General features: G+C 45.7%; 1 pseudogene; it reads left to right on the top strand.

Moving 5' to 3' along the window:
- The first annotated feature begins 7,463 nt into the window (after positions 1 to 7,463).
- LOC148317969 (uncharacterized) lies at positions 7,464 to 20,729 on the top strand (annotated as a pseudogene).
- The last annotated feature ends 1,199 nt before the right edge of the window (positions 20,730 to 21,928 follow it).

Raw genomic sequence — 21,928 nt, 5'->3', positions numbered from 1 at the left:
CCTCCCCCTTTTCTCTTACCGCTCTCCAGTGTCCTGTCCGCGCGTAGTATTTGGAAGCCGTCCAATTCCACGACGGCGTCCGTCGTTAGCTCTGTTAGCCACGACTCCATGAACACCAGCAAGCTAGCCTCCCGGACAATCCTCTCGTGCCAGGTTAGCGCTGTTAGCTCGTCCATTTTGTTGGGGAGGGATCGAACATTCCCCATAACAACGGACGGGAGGACGGGGTGATATCGTCTCCTCCTTGCCTGGCGTTTAGCCCCCGCACGACATCCCCGTCTCTTCCTCCTCAGCTCGCGGGGAATATCGGGTCTCGCTCCGGGAGCCCACGCGGGGTTAGCACGGAGTGCTAACAGCTGATCTCTTGTGTACACGATCGATCCGTAGCTCAGAGTTTCGTCTCCGGACACGATCGCGCAAAAAACAGCCCCCAACAGTTGTAAAACCACCGCAAGTTGGATGTCCATTGCTGAGGTGAGGTAAAAATAAAATAAAAAAGGGTAAAGGGAAAAAACACACGAAAAAGGCTCAATAGTGAGCCACGCTGCTGTAAACAGGCAGCCACTCGCGCGGCGCCGGAACCGGAAGATGGGCGTGCACCTTCAAGTGGCAGACATCAGGCGAAATAGTCCATCAATGAAAAATGCTAATCGGCCTAAGTAGAACACATTTTGTACATGATTTTGCACGACATCAGAAAAGGAAAATATGGGATTGGATTTTAAGGAGCGTGACTAAAAATTGTTGTACTTGCAGGTTTAGGAGGCCAAGAGAGATAAAAATATTAAAAAAAGAGGAAGCAGCTAAGGCAGCCACCGACGCACGCGGCTCCCATTGGACCTGCTCCTTCCAGTTCTGCTGCTTCTGGGCTAGGTTCGGGTGACGCAGCGCCACAGCAGACTGGCGTCCAAAGCAGGCCGGTCAACGAGGTCGGGACCGCGGTAACAGAGGTACGGGTGGTTATGGACAGGGATTGTGAGTGGGGTGTGCTCTGGCTGCGGGGTGTGGTGTCACTGGGTGATGAGCTGTCCATGCCGAGCCACTTTCTGGAATGTGCCATCCTCCGGTGCCATATCTGTCACAAAGAGCTCCACCAGCGCAGGGGGCGCCACCGTTACCCACTCCCAACGCACTTGACACAAACCCGCTCGTACCCCATTCCATGACAGGGGGCCGCGGAGCTTCAGCGTTCGAGGACTAGCAGGTCCTAGCATTCCGGGGACGGTGGATGGACAAGTTTTCGATGGTGCTGGATATTGGGGCGAGCTATGAGCTCCTTCCGCAACCCTCACTGAGCCATGTGGACTCTCAAGATTGCCTGAGTCACTGCCATTGACTGAACGAACACTGGAATTCGAGTGGCATTCCCGGATGGGACTGAACTTGACTGTGCACATCCCACGGAGGGAGCAGATGTCGTGCTCTCTTCCTTCCCAGTGGCTAAACTGAACTGAAACATTTGAGGGCAGCTCTGAAGCCTGGTTCCCATCCTCCCGCGGTGGGTATGCCCTGTTCCTGCTCTGGTCTGAGTGGTTTAGCAACCGCCACCCATTCAATTCACCAATTGACATATCACATTGTACATGTGATCACAAACATGATTTGGTTTATCAAAAATGCACTCATCCAAATTTAGTCATGAGTGCATCTTGCGTTAGAATTATATATTTGTTATGTCTACTGGCGTTGCCTCGCACGCGTGCCTTGTCCCTGAGCAGCGGAAATGGTATGAATTGTTTACTTTCGCCGAGCCACAAATCACATTGAATATTGATGCGCGTCATCATACTAGAGATCTAGACCCCATAGTTGTTGAATACTCCGCGTCACAATCGGGAGATCATATTTCAGCACAGACTAAAAATTCTTTGGTTTTGGGAACATTACTAAATTTCAAAATTTCCAGGGAAGGGTCGCTCGGAAATGGTAGTTCCGTGTGTGTCTCTGCTAGAGGTGTTGTGGACCCAGGGCCCGACTGATTTGGGGCTCGGCTCCACAGCTCCGCGATTGTTTTTACTGTCTCTACCCCCTCCCCCAGTTGACAGAATCAGTGTGGGCACAGCCTGTAGGTGGATTGAGCCAATCATGAGACAATAGGAGGTGAAGACTGCAGCGGTCTTGGAGCTGTCTATGTCTTGTAGAGCACCTTTTCTTCCCGTAAAAAAAGAAAAATAATAGAGGTTTAATTCGGTATCTGCGTTATTATAGTTTTGGGATTTTTTATTTTAAGCATAAATGGTTAGTGTTTCATGTGGGTTGCTTTAAAATTTGTCAATTAACAGTCAAAATTGGAGCGTTAGCTCGAGGCTTAATTTGTAATCTCGGAACACAGTTAGATATTTGAACTCAGTGAACTCAGCATCACTGGAGTCGGACATCACTCCGTACATCGACCTCCGGGTGCTTTCCCGGAGGTGGACTCAATCTCGCTGGTAAGGACAGTTTAGAGTTCTGGCTAGAACCTCACACGCCATCCAATTGGGAACTACAGAACAACAGTGGTACCATAACTCACAGTTGCGCCCGGCCCCAGTATTTGTGCCCGCCAAGGTTGAGCTTAGAGGTTGACCGCCCGGACGGGCAGGTCAAGAGAGGGAATGTGTAGATGGCATGAATTGGATCAAAGTCAGACACTTTCGAGTCTGAACAAAGACGATGACGATGCAAATGTTTAACTTATTGAGTATTTTGCTTGCTGGCGTGTGCTTTGTGTGGACGATGTTGGCGTTTGAACATAGGATGGGGGATGACAGAAGTGATGGAGCGAAAGGAGCATGTAATGGAATGGTGTGGTATGGAGCAGAGCGAGATGATGGTAAGACGCTGACACAGACACAACAACTACTGCTAAATCTGAAATGTAAACAACCGACACAGGTGAACACTTGGGTGACAATTTTTAATTGGACACACCCATGGAATGATGTGGGAATAAAAAAGAAAGAGCCTATTTTTGACACCCAATTTGCAAAACAAAAGTTCACCCGCCTAAAAGTTAAATGGGACTGGTCCTGGGATTGGAAATCTCCAGGAGTCATGGTGTAATGAAAATGTGTCTTTGCCAGTAGGAATCCCTCTCGCTCGTGATGATGTTTGGCTGTGGTGTGGAGAGAAAGTGCTGTACGATAGGCTTCCCACCAATGCCTCAGGTAAGTGCGCCCGGGTAACGCTGATCATGCCAGTTAGTGTGACAGCCTTAGATCTGGCCAAAATGGAGTGGGAAGGTGTTGGGACAATGGGGAAGAATCCCCTTCCTTAACAGGAAGAGAAGGGACATGCAAGAATGGTTGAATGCAGGAGATCCCACGTATATAGATGCAATTGGAGTCCCAAGAGGGGTCCCTGACGAGTATAAATTGGTGGATCAAATTGCGACAGGATGGGAGAGCATTTTCCTGTTCGTTACAGTAAACAAAAATGTGGACCGGATTAATTATGTCCACTATAATGTCCAACGATTGGCGAATTTTACCACCTCAGCACTCCAGGCAGTGCATGAGCAATTGGCTGCCACGTCTCTTATGGCATTCCAGAACAGAATAAGCTTAGATATGGTGTTATCTGAAAGAGGAGGAGTGTGTGGTATTTTTGGGGATCAGTGTTGTACTCTGATTCCCAACAATACATCTCCTGACGGTCGCCTTACCAGGGCATTGGAGGGTCTGCGCACGCTAAGTAACAAAATGAAGGAGCACTCAGGTGTGGACACCAGTTGGTATTCTGACTGGTTAAACATCTTTGGTAAATATAAAAGCCTGATTGCATCAGTACTGATTTCTATCGCTGTGTTTGCCGCTATTATGGTGTTATGCGGATGTTGCTGTATTCCATGTTTCAGATCATTAACTGTTAAGACAATTGAACGCACGTTGGGGCCACTCCCTCCGGGTGGCCAGTACATGATGATCCCTCAGAAGGACCCCCAGGAGGCGGAGACAGCTGTGGCCCTCCGGGAGTCCGGGATGTGAGTATGTGAAGATGGCCTCAGGGACCTGAGGCCATGAGGAGGGAATGAAATTTTCTACTGATTTTCTACTAGAATGAAATTTTCTATTGATTTTTAATTTTTTACAAATTTTTAATTGTTTGATGATTTTTAGCTTATGGCAATTGATTTTTAGCTCGTGTTTAACAATAAAACAAGGTGTTCGAGTGATGACCTCAGTCGTCTGAGGTCATGAGAGGGAATAAAGGAATATAAGAGTTTGAGCTTAACGTAGTTCATTAGCTGTTGCTGCATCCTGTGTATGAAAGTGTGAGACTGTAAAGTGCTGAGCGTGTGACTGGTGGAGCGGAACAGGGTATGTGGTGCAAGAATATGCAAGAATGGAATGTTTTAGAACAGACGGTGATAACCGCAAGGAGGGGGCGGAGACGAGATGACTCAAGCACAACCAGGAGGAGCCACCCCGTGATTCTGCAGGGGAAGAAAGACCAATAAGAGCAAGCTAAAGTTAACTGCAGGATACACATAGCCAATAGAATCATGCCAGGATGCCTTTGTTGCTGTGCCATTTGCATATTGCATAGTATGAATCGTTACTGGGCAACTCGGATGTAGAGTACTTCTGCTGGTGGCAAGAAAGGCGTACAGAGTTGTATTGAGAGGGACCCGAGACCCAGGTGCACATGTAGTAAATCTGTGTATTAGGAATAAATCCACTCGTGCGTGAAAATGCCGGCTTCCTTATAACTTTCTATTGCAGAACGAGCGCGCATATTGTTGGATGGGTGTCATCCTCGTCAGTACTCTTTCATTTCAATCCCACATCAACAACATCACTCGATCTTGTTATTTCCACCTCCGTAATATCGGCCGTCTCCGCCCCTCCTTCACTCACCACTCCACAGCCATTCTCATCCACAGCCTCGTCACCGTTCGCCTTGATTATTGTAATTCCCTTCCCGGCTTATCACCAGATCACTCTCCACCCACCACATCGCCCCCATCCTTCAGCAGCTCCACTGGCTTCCAGTCAATCAACGAATCATCTTCAAAATTCTTCTTTATACTTTCAAATGTATTCACAACCTCGCTCCTCCCTACCTTTCAGACCTCGTCCATATTGCCACTCCATCCCGTGCTCTCCGGTCTTCTTCCTCCGTCCTCCTCACTGTACCCCTTGCCCGCCTCCGCACCATGGAAGACAGAGCCTTCAGCCACTCTGCTCCTCAGCTCTGGAACTCTCTCCCACCTGACCTCTGTAATTGCCTCCCTGTATTTAAAACTAAACTCAAAACCCATCTGTTCTGCCTTAACTACTCCCTCTAAGTCCAGATATGTCCCTCGTCCACCTTTGTATTTTATCCAGTTTGTTTTCGGTGTTGGTGTTTTTTTACCCCTATTTGTGTTTTTACTTTGTGTTTTACTCTATACAGCGTCCTTGAGTGTCCTGAAAGGCGCTTCCAAATCTACCGTATTTTTACGGCCATACGACGCGCTGCATCAAAGGGCGCAACACCAGTTGAGGGTGCTATTTCTGTCATTAATGCATATACTAGGCGCGCCGCACCACAAGGCGCTCGCGCTAGCTCGGCCGCTCGCTCGCGCGAGCTCGGCTGATGCCAGCTCACCAGTACTCAATCCCCTAAGGGATCGTTGCCAGAGGTATCACCCCATTTCAATGACAGATGTCATAAAACCATTAGGAATCACTGTCAATAACAATGACTCTAACCAATAAAAGGTGTCTTGGCAATAGTCTACTATACAACGTCAGGGGAGGGACTTGCTGGTCACCACACTCATTAGAGTCACGGTTTCAAATCAAAACAAAAAAAAAACTCAGCATACAAGCAAACAATGAAACAAATAAATAAGATTAACACAAAACATGTATCTCTCATGCCATCTATATACCCAAAAGAAATAAAAATAACACAAAAAGATTATAGCAATGGCTTCTTGGGAGCCACTCAGCCTTAGCCAATTACAGCAATGGCTTCTTGGGAGCCACTCAGACTCAGCCAATCACACGGCTGTTTAGAGAGATGTGCATGGCTGTTTAGAGAGATGTGCATGTTGTGCTTTGGGCTTTTTGCAGTGTGTTGTCTAAACCTGGGACGTTTCTTGCTTGCAATAACATAAATGATAAGACAGACTACAACATTGTGGAAAGCTGCACTTTTGTCCAGCTTTCTCCTACACCATCACCCAAACACCATAGTCACATAATGTATAAGTCACGGTCAATTAGAAGCATAGATGACTCAGACTTTGTCCAGCAGGGTGTGCTAACATGCACTCCGAATAGCCCAATGAGTAAAAGGGTTGATGGTCGCGAGTGATGCTTAGTCCATATAATGGGCGCGTCGCTTTACAAGGCGCTTTGTTTGTTTTGGGGAAGATTAGGGACTTTAAAGAGTGCCCTATGGCCCGGAAAATACGGTAATTTATTATTATTATTATTTACGCCAACCCGTTAGAGGAGGGATGGAACGGCGCAGAAGTGACGTGTGTGTGATACCATTTCGTGCCATAAACTCCTTGGCTTAAAAGATATTTTAATATTTGATAATTCCAAACCAGAGTTACAGCTAACAGTAAATGGTAAACCAATAACTTTTCTTTGTGATTCGGGAGCATGTAGAACTGCTTGTAAAGAACCAATTCCTGGAGCTTTAATGGCGAACAACAAAGTATTTGTCAGGACGGCTCAGGGAGAGTTATCTGAAGTTTCTGAAACACACCCCGTTTGGATAAGAGACCCTTTTGGAGGATCGTGTAAAATACCAATACTCGTAGTACCAAATTGTCCAGTTAATTTGTTGGGAAGAGATGGGATGTGTAGATTGGGGTTAGCGTTAGTACCGACGTTCGGGGGAAATATGGTGATGAAAAGGAAACATGAAATAACAAAATCAGATTTGTGTGTGATAAAAGGCCTTGGAGAACCACATTTTTATTTTTTGTTACATGTGACGAACAAACCGCCACTTTGTACAGGTAAAAAATTACTTCAACAAGCCAAACATTTTATGAAAAAAACACAGAATGAAGTGGATAAAAACGCCCTCCATGTAACAATGTGGTATAAACAGACTCCAGGCCCAGATCTGAACTATGAGACCGAATTATACAAATACACACCCGAGAAAATAGTGATCAATTATTTGTATACCGATAATCTGGGGACTGCAGCTGCAGGAGTTAGACTGCCTCATACTTTAGATCATTTACACAAGGGAATAACACCACAAATATCTTTATTTAAACCCTTTGAATTAGGATGGAGAGAATTGGGATGGTTTGTTCAAAGAGGTAGACATGCAGATGATTGGAAACCAGATGATAAAGTACCAGGTGTGGAGCATAGTGAGATGGAAAAAATTACAAGAAAAGCATTGTTTTGGGAAGTACAGACCAATGCAAGTCGTTTCCTTCACCAAATGTGACAAGATGGAGGTTCTTACCTCTTGACGAAGGAAGAGGAGGACAGTTTAAAAACAGTACCAGATTGCCTATGGGCAACATTCCCGTCAGACGTAGGACTTATTAGAAGCGCGCAACCCGTACACATTAAACCAAAAACAGAATATCGGCCTTGCATTAAACAATATCCATTAAAACCAGATGCGTTAGCGGGAATACAACCGGTGATTGAATCATTGATTAGTGCAGGAGTAATAATTGAGTGTCCAGATTCTCCATGTAATACACCTATTTTTCCAGTAAAAAAGGCTCCGCCCTCTGTAGGCTGGAGAATGGTCCAAGACCTACAAGCAGTAAATTCCGCCGTAATACAAAAGGCACCCTGCGTTCCTGACCCACACACTTTATTAAATTCATTAAGACCAGACGCAGCGGTCTTTACAGTAATAGACGTGAGCAACGCATTTTTCTCAGTTCCTATTCATAAAGATAGTCAATACTGGTTTGAGTTCACGTATAAAGGCAAAAAATATGCATTTACTAGATTACCACAAGGGTACTGTGAAAGCCCTACAATTTATTCACAAGTTATGACAGCTAGTATGTCTACATTTGAACCGCCATGCGGAAGCCAAATTTTGTTATATGTGGATGATATTTTATTAGCTTCAACAAACATACAAAAATTGTAAAATAGAGACTGTTGCTTTATTGTGTCATTTAGCCAAAGAAGGTCACAAGGTAAATAAAAACAAATTACAGTTGTGGAGAGAACAGGTTAAATATTTAGGTCATAATTTAAGTGAAAGAGGAAGAACAATTTTAGAAGACGGAAAAATGGCTGTCTTGCACGCTCCTAAACCGTCAACTAAAAAACTAAAAAACAGATGATGCCATTTTTGGGACTTACGAATTATTGTAGAACGTGGATTCCAAATTATGCAGAAATAGTTGCACCACTTTCCAAATTGATGTATGAAGATAATTTAAAAATGTCTTCACCTTTGCAATGGACCACAGAATCAGAGCGGGCATTTTGTGATATCAAACAGGCCTTGGTGTCTAGTACGGCCTGAGCCTTGCCAGATTATTCTAAACCCTTCGTTCAGATGGTAGATTGCAAAGGTGATTACATGACATCATTATTGGCTCAACTGTATGGTGATAAACTAAGACCTGTGGCGTATTATTCTTTAAAGTTAGATGATGTGACACGTGCGCTTCCTCATTGTGTCAGAGCTGTTGTAGCAGCATCACTAGCTGTGGAGAGCAGCTCAGCAGTCGTGCTTTTTCATCCATTGACCTTAAAAGTCCCACATGCGGTATCTGCACTGCTACTGCAGACGAACATGATATTTCTGTCATCAACACGACACTTATCCTGTATGGCTGTGTTGTTATCACAACCGCACCTCACATTAGAAAGATGCACAGGCTAAAATCCAGCAACTTTAATGCCACTCCCTGAAGATGGTGTACAACATGATTGTCAGGAACTGGCTGAGCAAACGACAAAGTGCAGAGCTGATCTAAAAGATCAATCTTTACAGAACGGAATTATTCTTTTCGTTGACGGGTCATCTAAGAAAAACGAATTTGGGAAAACACAAACAGTTATGCGGGGGTTACATTAGACACGGTGTTAAAATCGGAACCACTTCCTTCTCATTATTCAGCTCAAGCTGCTGAGTTGGTAGCCCTAACTGAGGCATGTAAGTTAATGACTGGAAAAGCAGTAACAATCTATAATGACAGTCAATATGCTTTTTCGACATGTCATGTATTTGCGCAATATTGGAAAAATAGAGGGATGATAACATCTACTGGAAAACCCGTAACACATGCTGAACTATCTAATTTGTTATATGCTGTTCAATTACCAAACCAAATTGCAATATGTAAATGTTCCGCACATACTGCGGGTACTGATGACATTACTTTAGGAAATGCGTTCGCAGATAAGACAGCAAAAGAAGCAGCTACCAAACTATTTATAAGTGTGGCTGAGTGTGCGCCACTAGATAACGTTCTGCGAGACCACATCCTCTTATAGACATGCAACAACAGTCCTGTGCAAGAGCAAAAACTATGGCTAGATAAAGGGGCTATTTTGGCTAATGGCATATATGTCAGTTCAGATAATAAAACGATTCTTCCAAAAAATCTTTTTCGATGGGCTGCTATATTGACACATGGTGTGTCACATGTGTCAACCGGAGGGATGGTAGGACAGATAAACCAATTTTATACAACATATGGCTTTAATTTATTCTCAAAAAAATTTTGTAGAGCATGTATGATCTGTACTCGACACAATTCTCAGGGAAACATACGCTCAAAACGAGGACAGTTTCCTCAAGCAACATATCCTTTCCAACGAATCCACATGGATTTTATTGAACTGAGTAAAAGCGAAGGGAAAAAATATTGTCTTGTCATTAGTGATGCATACTCAAAATGGGGAGAAATTTTTCCAGCAAAACAACAAGATGCAATGACAGTTGCGAAATCATTATGTAAAGATATAATACCAAGATCTGGTATACCAGAAATAATCTATAGTGATAATGGAACACACTTCGTAAATACAATCATAAATAAAATAGGGCAAATGTTTCACATAGCTTTAAAACACCATTGTTCATACCACCCCCAGAGTGCAGGCCTGGTGGAAAGAATGAATGGAACGATAAAAAATAGACTGAAAAAATGTATGGAAGAAAATAAACGTCCTTGGACTCAATGTATAGACCTTGTAAAATTACATATTAATATTACAAGTTCCACAGGACTGACACCTTATGAAGTTCTTTTTGGCAGACCATATAGATTACCTTATTTTTCCACACAGTGGGAAATTGATAATGAGGCCAACCTAGCAGATTACATGCGGAAAACTTTAGAAAAAAGAAATTAATTGATATTGCCAGAATGGGAGTGTACTTCTCTTCAACAGGACGAACAGGTCGTTCCGGAAGACTGGGTTCTGATCCGGAGCCTAAAAAGGAAACACTGGAACTCTCCGAAGTGGGAAGGCCCTCACCAAGTTCTGCTGACCACATCAACAGCATTAAAAATTGCAGCACGAAACACCTGGATACACCTTGCTCATTGTAAAAAGGTCATCTCAATCGAGACACCCGACAAGGGAAAGGTAGGCAAGTCTGGTGACGAGGTGGGAGCAGATCAATAGGATCTGAAAACATTTTAGGCCAGTGAAGAACTATAAGCCACCCTACCCTATTAGGGGTCTCTCGGTCGACATGACTTTCGCGTGGATAAAAATTGAGATTTTGTGTTCTGTAGTTTTAGTTGCAGTGAAAGCTTTGTATACACCAATATATGACCAATAGATAATAATAATGGGGATTCAACTAACAATCTTAGATTACCTGATAAAAAGAACTTTACATCATGCGCTAGGAGCAACAGTATTGCTAACTCTGCGTCAATGATTTGTTTGCCGACTAATAAAGTGACAACTGCGATTATATTATGGTCCCAAGTTAAATTGAGTGAAGCATCCGTTTTCAAAGTAGGACGACATGCGTATAGTGCACAAAGTTATACATGGTACTTAACTGCGAGAACTAGAAGATGGGATGGACTGGTTGCAGAAACGGGACAAGATTGGTCTGATTGGACTACTGAAAAATGTGCAAAAACCCTGCGGAAGAAACTTTCATTAACACACGTAGTGGTAGGGTTTCAGTTAACTATTAACTCGACAAATTGGGGATGCGACAATAATCCATGTGAAGAATTAGATTTAAACCCATATTCTCAAGGGGTAGATCCTATCAAACTATTGTAATTTGTGTAGCTACCGTTTTAAAGAATCCCGTTGAGGCTACCCCTACAGAAAATATAGAGACTGAAACTTCGATAAATAAACTATCTAAAATGGTGCTAAAATTTTAAGGAAAACTTTCTGTAGATGATCACTTTTTAGCTGTTACGGGAGTTACCCAATTAGGAAATAATTGGCTACTATTAATGGAATCAGCTGCTAAAACTGCAAATTCTAGCTGTGTTTCATGCATGGGTCCGAGACCATTGCTACGAGTAATTCCAGCAGCATCAACATGTCTTTTAGAAGTAATGACGAAATTAACACCTAATGCGGACTGTATTGCTTGGAATGATGTGTACCCTGTGACTAAGGCAACGAAAGATTAGCCTATCTTTTCTACTGATGTAGCAGTAGCTAACTTTACTTGTGTTAATCTCACAGGAACACAAAATAAAGTGGGAAGCTTATCACCAGCGTGGTGTAAGACAACTGTGCTCCAAGCAGGTACACTACTGCCACGCAGCGACGCGTGGTGGTGGTGCGGGGGTACTAAGTTATTTGATTCATTAAAGGACGCAGTTGGAACTTGTGCATGTCACTTCTCTTCCCAGTGTCGATTTTTCCATCCACAGCAGGGTACATTCAAAGAGCAGTTGAAGCCCACGAATCCACCTATTATTACTCCAGGAGAAGACGAAGTGCTTCCTGGAGGGATGGTGATTGACCTATTTGGATGCAATTGGCCAACCAAGGGGCGTACCAGATGAGTATAAGTTGGTAAATCAAATCGCAGCAGGGTTCGAATCCATTCTTCTTTGGATTACACCGAATAAGAATGTTGATCGAATAAACTACATACACTATACCGTGCAAAGATTGGGGAACTTCACTGAAGAGGGATTTATAGCTATTAAAGAACAATTGGCAGCAACATCGCTCATGGCATTTCAAAACCGGTGGACATGCTGTTGGCAGAGAGGGGAGGGGTTTGCGCCATGTTTGGGGACCAATGTTGTACATTCATTCCTAACAACACTTCTCCGGAAGGGTCCCTCACAAGAGCCATTGCAGGCTTGCGCACCCTGAACCGTAAGATGAAGGAACACTCAGGTGTGACTTCCTCTGCATTGGATGAGTGGTGGAACAAAACATTTGGTAAATATAAAAATATGGTATTTTCTGTGCGGCACGGTGAACGACTGGTTAGCACGATGGCCTCACAGTGAGAGACAACATCGGGCGTGGGTTCAATCCCAGCTCCGGCCATCCTGTGTGGAGTTTGCATGTTCTCCCCGTGCCTGCGTGGGTTTCCTCCGGGTACTCCGGTTTCCTCCCAGATTCCAAAAACATGCATGGCAGGCTGATTGAACACTGTAAATTGCCCCTAGGTATGAGTGTGAGTGCGGATGGTTGTTCGTCTCTGTGTGCCCTGCAATTGGCTGGCAACCAGTTCAGGGTGTCCCCCGCCTACTGCCCAAAGATAGCTGGGATAGGCTACAGCACCCCCCTCGACCCTAGTGAGGAGAAGCGGTACAGATGATGGAGGATGGATGGTATTTTCTGTAATGATTTCTATAACAATGTTCACCTCAATCCTTGTACTGTGTGGATGTTGTTGTATTCCCTGCATTCGCGCTTTGTTTGTCCGACTTATCTCAACAGCTCTCGCGCCAACAAATTCCAAATTACAGGAAATATATCCTTTGATTAATTACAGAGGTGCTGGTGATGGAGGAGACACTGATGACCAAGTTGATGACGACGACTGAATTTACCTGGGAGATCCTATTCGTTAATCCAAAACGCTCAAATACATTAAAGTTAAACAAAGAAAAATAGAGGGTGTGAAACAAACATAGAGGAACGGAGGGGAGATGAAGTTGCCAAATCAACGTTAACCTTTCTGTCTCCACTTGAGCTGAGTGCCTCTCTTCTTTTAGCCTATGAACCCTATATGTCAAATTGGTAAACCTGACAGCGTCTTTAACAGTTGAATACATTTTAGATAATCTTGCAATGGTACAATGTATTTTATAAAATATTTTACACTGGATCAAGGAATGAGGGGCACAAATTGAGCATGAGTGAATCAATATCAAAACTAGATCCCATTGTTGCGCAAATAGTGTCATCTGAAGCTCATCTTCCCAACTTCTTTTAATAGCACAAATCTACTTCAGAAGTATGCTAACAAGTATTTTATATAAAACCAAAATGCATCTACCGTATTTTCACGACCATAAGGCGCACTTTAAAGTCCCAAATTTCCCCCAAAAGAATCGAGGCGCCTTGTCATGCGACACGCCTATTGCATGGACTGAGCAACTCTCTCAACCATTGAACCTGATCACTTTGAGGCATTCCAGAGTACATGTTAGCACACCCTGCTGGTCAAAGTCTGAGACATCTCTCCTTCAGATTGACTGTGACAAATACATTATGTGAACACGTTTTTGGGTGAGGGTGCAAGAGAAAGCTGGACAAAGGGGCAGCTGTCCACCATGTCATAGTCTGTCTTATCATTCATGTTATTGCAAGCAAGAAACATCACAGGTTTAGACAACAAACTGCAAAAACTCCCAAAAAAAGACACTGCCCAAAGCACACCTCTCTCTCACATCTCTCTAACCAGCCATCTGGCAGAGAGCCCTTAATTGCATACGCGAGCGAGCACGCGCTAACGAGCACGCGCGAGCGAGCACGCGCGAGCGAGCACGCGCGAGCGAGCACGCGCGAGCGAGCACGCGCCTTGTAGTGCGGCGCGCCCAGTCTATGTATCAAAGACATAAATAGCACCCTCAACTGGTGCTGCACCCTTTGATATAGCGCATCTTTTGGCCGTAAAAATACGGTACTCTGTTGAGGGGCCATTTCAAGTAGAGTATCCAAATGAGTTTCAGGAGGTCTGTTGGGAAAATGAGGGAACTGTGTTTTTGCAAAGTTTTTAGCCTGTAGATTATGAAAAAGTTTGAATTTGGTAGGTTAAATTTCGATGAAAGGTCGGTGAAAGACCAAAACACATTATTCTCATACAGATCCTTGATCTTCCGAAGCCCTTTATTATGCCATCTTCTGAAAGCCACATCGGTGTTTGAAGATATGAAATTACAATTCCTCATCAGAGGCATAAATACAGATGGGCACAGCAGCCCAATATAATGTGCTTTCTCAACTGTCTCCAGATAGCTTTAGATTCCTTGACCATTGCAACCCTCATTCAAGACTTGCAGGAAGCGGAGAAGGCGGAAGCAGTCGCGCTCACCGGTGATTACTGGACTCCTCTCAGTAACCACATTTACCTCAGTGTGACAGCCCATTATTTTGACCCATTTCATTTGCACTTTGTTGGCATTTTATAGTTCTTATATTACTCCAATTTGATCCCTTAGAAAGGCTGTTGACACGCTGTATTGTGTGACTTTGTGTGATTCAAACCCAATGCTTTATTTTTTCAATTAAAAAAAAAGTATTTGCATGAAAACAAAAAATTCAATTCTCATACATTAAAGGTATTACAATTCAATAACATATTGAATTATATACATAAAACACAAAAAATGTGAGGAATTTTTTTTTTACAATGAATAAAGGGATTTTTTTGCAATTAATAAAATGTGCGATTAACTATGAAAAAATGCGATTAATCATGATTAAATATTTTTAAATATTTTAATCGCTTGACAGTACGAATATATATATATATATATATATATATATATATTTATTTTTATTTTTTTTTAACTTTTATTTTTGGGATCAAGTTTGAGGTAAATCCATGCTTCTGACCACCTTTTTTATTTCAAATGTTCTTCTAACTCTGGATTTATTTAAAAAGAGGGCTTTTTCGGTATTGTTAAACGGTTATAAAATTAGTTTTTTATGACCTAGGTAAAGCAACTCCATATTTGTTTGTTATGTGTAGCTTTTATTACCTGGACTTTATGACCTGTATACAAGTGCTGATCTTGACAATAAAGTTAAACGATCTTCAGGTTTACCTAAAGGGCTATCTTTAGCTCTATTTGTTTACAACTGTTTGTTTATTGTTGTTGAATCTTCTTTCTCTAAATGCTAGGGGTTTACGAAATTCTACAAAACGCAAAGCCTTGTTTCTTTTTGCCAAACAATTCAGGACAGACCTGGACTATTGACAAGAAACTCACTCTGTCACAAATGATACAAATTACTGGAAAATCACAATGGGGGAATGGTATGTGGTTTGCTCATGGCACTGAACATTCTGCTTGAGTTGCTACCTTAAAGAACAGATTTAACGGGGAAGTTTTGCTCACTGAATGTCATCCAGCTAAAAAAACTGAAAATGATCACCTTATTAGGTAAATTGATGAGTGTCAGGGATGTTTCTATCAAAACAAGCCTGAACAAATGAATCAACCAGCCAAGATTGTCTGTCATTTACGCGCGGGGCAGCCCTCGAACTCCGAGGCGAAGCCAGCGTGTTAGACTGCACACATGGTTTTTATTTGCATCAGCATAAGCAATTTGAATATGCAATACAGAATGGGAAACTTGACATTTGACTCCATCACACTCTTCCAGCCTATTCTAATGGTTTCAGATTACAAGACATCTTTTGGTGTATGGTGTATTTTCACAAGGCCTGACACATACAAGTTATCTTTCTGGCCATGACGATATTGTTGCTTCAGAGATACCAAGCCTTGTGCTGAACCTCCCCAAGTCATAAGTTACGGCCGTAGAAGTGAGTGAGTCTCACTTTTTCTGCTAAGGGTCTAAGAGGTCATCAACACTCCAAGCATAAGGTGTTTACAGAAGAGGGTTCTGGCGTTGGGGAGTCACATTCGCGAGGAGCCGTACCTGGCACCCATAGGACAGTTCAATTTGAGGCCAGAAAGATACGAATGCATGTGCAACAAAGGGGGCCTGTAAGATTAGTTATAGTTTGAAACTTGCTAAGATGACAAACTAAACAACAAAACTAACAGATGAACATACAAACTTAAATTTCTTTAACAATGAGTTACTGTTTTACTGGTTAACTAAATTTCCAAATGATGTGTTACTTATGTTAGATAACAACATGGATAAATCCTGGCTCATCAAATAGGACAAACACTAACTTAATTTCTTTTATGGATTAATTTGACCTTGGGCGGCACGGTGCCCGACTGGTTCGCACGATGGCCTCACAGTGAGAGACAACAGCGGGCGTGGGTTCAATCCTGGCTCCGGCCATCCTGTGTGGAGTTTGCATGTTCTCTCCGTGCCTGCGGGTACTCCGGTTTCCTCCCACATTCCAAAAACATGCATGGCAGGCCGATTGAACACTCTAAATTGCCCCTAGGTATGAGTGTGAGCGTGGATGGTTGTTTGTCTCTGTGTGCCCTGCAATTGGCTGGCAACCAGTTCAGGGTGTCCCCCGCCTACTGCCCGAAGATAGCTGGGATAGGCTCCAGCACCCCCCGTGGCCGTAGTGAGGAGAAGTGGAACAGAAGATGGATGGAATTTGACCTTGATGATATCTGGACAGTAAAATATCCAATAAACAAAACATTTATGTTGAATAATGAAACAAGATCGAGACAATCAAGAATTGACTTTTGGCTAATTTGAAAGCGTGTTAATAAAAGCAATATTAAAGTGGTACATCCTACCGCTCTCACAGTTCATAAGGCAGTATACATTAAGATAAATTTGTCGACCTCTCAACTTGGTTCTTTACGTTCAACAAATGGAAGCGTAATAGGTCGTTACTATCAGACGAGGTTGTAAAAAGGGAGGTAACGAATTTAATCTCTTACTTTATGTCTAAAGCTATAAAAAAAAAAAACAATTCTGTACTAACTGGGAACTTTTGAAATTCGAACTTGGTAAATTTTTCAGGAAATTTAGTAGTGAGTTGGATAAATCCAGAAGGGTTGTAGAATTAAATGTGATTTCAAGAATCACCCGCTTGTCTTCCAAACTCATCGATAATTTAACAGCGGCGGAAAAAGTGGAACTATCAACTCTGCAAACAAAATTAGATGAACTATACTTGCAAAAAGCTAAAGGAGCATTTATAAGGTCCAGAACAAGATGGCTGGAGGAAGGGGAACAAAACTTGCATTACTTTTTTAATTTAGAAAAACATCATGCCGATATTAATAAAATAAGTAAATTCGATGTTGATGGAAAACTTATAGAGGACCACAATCTTATAGCAAAACACTGTTGCCAATTTCATGCTAATTTAGGCAGTTCTAAATTTTGTCAGGCATCAACTGAGGCCCCTTTGTTTCCCTTAATTGTTAAAACAATTACGAAAGTAGAAATGGAGCTGTGTGAAAACCTATTATGCCTGAGGAGGTAAAAGAAGCTATTACTCTCCTAAAGAATAACAAATCTCAAGGAAATGATGGATTGGTTTCAGAACTGTACAAATTCTTTGAATCGGAACTGACTGTATATCGAAAGTCTAAAAAGAGGAACACTTCCTATAATAATGACTCAAGGTTTAACAACATTAATTCCCAAACAAGGCGGCACGGTGGCTGACTGGTTAGCACGATGGCCTCACAGTGAGAGACAGCATCGGGCGTGGGTTCAATCTCCAGCCATCCTGTGTGGAGTTTGCATGATCTCCCCGTGTGTCATGACCCGTGTCGGTCATGGCAGGGGTTTGCTGTTGTTTTCGCGTCTCCCATGCCTTTTTGTTGTTGTTTTTGGTTTCTGTCAGCTGAGTAGGGGCGTTTCCCCTCAGCACTCCGTCCCCACCAGCCACGCACCTGCTTCCCCTTGTGGACTGTCACGGCCGCTCCCTACTCTCGTTCTCGCTCATGCTTACGATCCTTAGAATTTGCCACTGTCCTTGTTCCTTGTTTTCGCTCCCGCTCTAGTTCCCCCGTGTTTTGTTCACTGTCTTTGTCCCTCGTCATTTGGGCCTGTTCAGTTACGTTTAGTTGGCCCCGGTTATTTTTGGCACCCGGCCGCATTGTTTGTTCTCGTTTGATTTCTTAAATAAATTCCCTTTAAGTTACCCTTATGCCTGGCTTCCCCACACTCTTGGGTCCACCCTCCTCCTCGCCGACTGGCGAGCGCGACAGAATGTTCCGACCTAACCCGGACCCAGCGGGAAGCTCCCGGCGGCGTCATCGACGTCGCCGCTCGGACTACCCCCCTCAGCCTGCCGACCAATCCCGTGTCCTTCACGTAGGTACAATTTTTCGTTCCCCGTCTGTTTCCTTCCCTGCGTTTCGTGATAATGTTAGGGATTACCCACCTGTCATATCTCCCCATTTTATTATAGATTCAGATTACGAAGAAGATTTTGAGCGCAATGCCATTACACCCCCTCACATTTTTGTAGACTCAGATCATGAGGATGACTTCGAACACATATACAACCTGTTATATGCCCAGCGCGACACAGATTCGGTTAGGGCCAGTCACTTTCCTCCCCTCGAACAATTTCCGTCACCATTTTCTTTTTACCGTTTTGAGACCACCTCCCACGTTACCTCGCGTCGTTCACCTCGTCCCAAGTCACGTAGATCACGGCCACATCGTTCACCTGGTATTTTTGGCACCCGGCCGCATTGTTTGTTCTCGTTTTATTTCTTAAATAAATTCCCTTTAAGTTACCCTTATGCCTGTCTTCCCCGCACTCTTGGGTCCACCCTCCTCCTCGCCGACCGGCGAGCGCGACAGAATGTTCCGACCTAACCCGGACCCAGCGGGAAGCTCCCGGCGGCGTCATCGACGTCGCCGCTCGGACTACCCCCCTCAGCCTGCCGACCAATCCCGTGTCCTTCACGTAGGTACAATTTTTCGTTTCCCGTCTGTTTCCTTCCCTGCGTTTCGTGATAATATTAAGGATTACCCACCTGTCATATCTCCCCATTTTATTATAGATTCAGATTACGAAGAAGATTTTGAGCGCAATGCCATTACACCCCCTCACATTTTTGTAGACTCAGATCATGAGGATGACTTCGAACACATATACAACCTGTTATATGCCCAGCGCGACACAGATTCGGTTAGGACCAGTCACTTTCCTCCCCCCGAACAATTTCCGTCACCATTTTCTTTTGACCGTTTTGAGACCACCTCCCACGTTACCTCGCGTCGTTCACCTCGTCCCAAGTCACGTAGATCACGGCCACATCGTTCACCTCGTCCACCGTCGGTATCCGTACCTGACCACGTTTCCCCGGCATGTCTTAGCTCACGATCACCAGCACCCGTAGTCTCGGTCCCTCGTGTCTCCCGGTCCCCTGACTCCCTATGGCGGCAGGCTGATAAGGATCAGGGCCCCCGTCCCGGCTCCTCGACAGCTGCAGCCTCCAGTGCCGGCCCCTCGTCGGCTGCAGCCTCCAGTGCCGGCCCCTCGTCGGCTCCCAGCCTCCAGTGCCGGCCCCTCGTCAGCTGCAGCCTCCAGTGCCGGCTCCTCACCAGCTGCAGCCTCCCGTCCCGGCTCCTCGCCAGCTGCAGCCTCCCAACCCAGCTGCAGAGCCTAGTTCTCGTTCAGACGGAGCACATCCCGCGTCCGTCCCAAGTACATGTTCAGGCGGAGCACGTTGTGCGTCCGTCCCCAGTTCACGTTCAGGCGGAGCACGTCCTGCGTCCGTCCCAAGTTCTCGTTCAGGCGGAGCACATCCCGCGTCCGTCCCAAGTTCATGTTCAGGCGGAGCACGTCTTGCGTCCGTCCCAAGTTCTCGTTCAGGCGGAGCCCGTCCGGCGTCCGTCCCAAGTTCTCGTTCAGGCGGAGCACATCCTGCGTCCGTCCCAAGTTCATGTTCAGGCGGAGCACGCTTTGCGTCCGTCCCCTGTTCCCGTACCTGCGGAGCCTGTATGGCGTCCGACCCAAGCCCTAGTTCAAGCGGAGCACGCCTTGCTTCCGCCCCAAGCTCACGTTTCGGCAGAGCACGGCCCGCAGCCGTCGCTCCAGGTTCCTGTCTCGGCGGCGTCCGACGACCAGCCGCCACTCCAAGTTCCTGTCTCGGCGGGGTTCGACGACCAGCCGCCGCTCCAAGTTCCTGTCTCGGCGGGGTTCGACGACCAGCCGCCGCTCCGCGTTCCTGTCTCGGCGGGGCTCGACGACCAGCCGCCGCTCCACGTCCCTGTCTCGGCGGGGCTCGACGACCAGCCGCCGCTCCACGTCCCTGTCTCGGCGGGGTTCGACGACCAGCCGCCGCTCCACGCTCCTGTCTCGGCGGGGTTCGACGACCAGCCGCCGCTCCACGTTCCTGTCTCGGCGGGGTTCGACGACCAGCCGCTGCTCCACGTCCCTGTCTCTGTGACGTTCGACGACCAGCCGCCGCTCCACGTTCCGTTCTCGGCTGCATCTGGTTCGTCACCGCTCCAAGTTCCTGCCCCGACAGCGTGCGACGACCCACCGCCGCTTCTCGTCCCTGTTCCGGCGGGGTCCGACGACTCCCCGCCGCTCCAAGCTCCTGCCTCCGCTGCTCCCGGGGTCCCGCCGCCGCTCCTCGTCTCGGCCTCGTCAGCAAACTCCATGTGGCGTTCGGGCCCCCCCGGACGGCCGCCCGAAGGACCACGGGTGGACTCACTGATCTGGCCTCCCGGACGTCCGCCTGAATGGCCACAACTGGACTCGCTGGTCTGGCCACCCGGACGCCCGCCTGACCAGTCTTCGATCGCGGGTCGTTGTCCCGGCTTCCGGCCCACTTCCGCCCAGCCTCGTTTTTAGAATTAGAATTAGAAATCCCTTTATTGTCATTGTACTCAAGTGTGCAACGAGATTAGAGGGCTCCCCTCTCCAGTGCAATACAACAATAATACAGACAAATATATAAATTAGATAAATAAATAAGAGAGTGCAAAGGAATTCAGTACTGAATAGGGTATATAAAAACACATCACAATGCTGTTCTGCAAGGTAAGGGTGTTCTCGTGTGTGTGTGAGAGTTCAGAATGGAGATGGCTCTCGGAAAGAAACTGTTTCTCAGTCTATTGGTCCTCGATTTGATGCATCTGTAGCGCCTGCCAGAGGGCAACAGGTCGAACAGGTGTGAGTTTGGGTGGGTATTGTCTTTGACGATGTTGAGAGCCCTTCTGAGGCACCGGGCGGTGTAGATGTCCGACAGTGGGGGGAGAGGGCAGCCAATAATCCTTTGCGCTGTTTTGACTGTCCTCTGGAGCCTCACTCTGTCCGCCTCAGTGCAGCCGCTGTACCAGGTGGAGACACAGTACGTCAACAGGCTCTCGATGGACGAGTGAGAGAAGGCTAGCAGCAGCTTCCTGTCCAGGTTGAATTTCCTGAGGACTCTCAGGAAGTGTAGACGCTGGTGGACCTTCTTTACCACTGCTGTGGTGTTGTGAGTCCAAGACAGGTCGTCGGAGATCTGTACTCCCAGGAACTTGAACGTGTGGACCCTCTCCACACACACGCCTTTGATGCAGAGGGGGGGCGGCACCGTCTTGTTCCTCCTGAAGTCGACGACAATCTCCTTTGTTTTTGCAGTGTTAAGGTGCAGTCTGTTGTCCTTGCACCAAGCTGTCAGTCTCTTTACCTCCTCTCTGTAGGCTGTCTCGTCACCTTCCGAGATCAGACCGACCACTGTCGTGTCGTCAGCAAACTTGACGATGGTGTTGTTGCCGTGGGCCGGGCTGCAGTCGTAGGTGTAGAGGGCGTACAGGAGAGGGCTCAGCACGCATCCTTGAGGGGAACCGGTGCTCAGCATGCGGGTGGAGGACGTGTAGGGGCCGAGCAACACAGTCTGGGGTCTGTTGGTCAGAAAGTCCTTAATCCAGATGCGTGTGAGGGCAGGGAGGCC

This window comes from Idiotropiscis lumnitzeri, chromosome 19 (assembly GCF_059441095.1).
Source record: "Idiotropiscis lumnitzeri isolate Australia: NSW breed Sydney's pygmy pipehorse chromosome 19, RoL_Ilum_1.0, whole genome shotgun sequence".
Classification (NCBI taxonomy): domain Eukaryota; kingdom Metazoa; phylum Chordata; class Actinopteri; order Syngnathiformes; family Syngnathidae; genus Idiotropiscis; species Idiotropiscis lumnitzeri.
The sequence above is the reverse complement of the archived record's forward strand: the minus strand, read 5'-3'. Positions and strand labels throughout refer to the sequence as shown.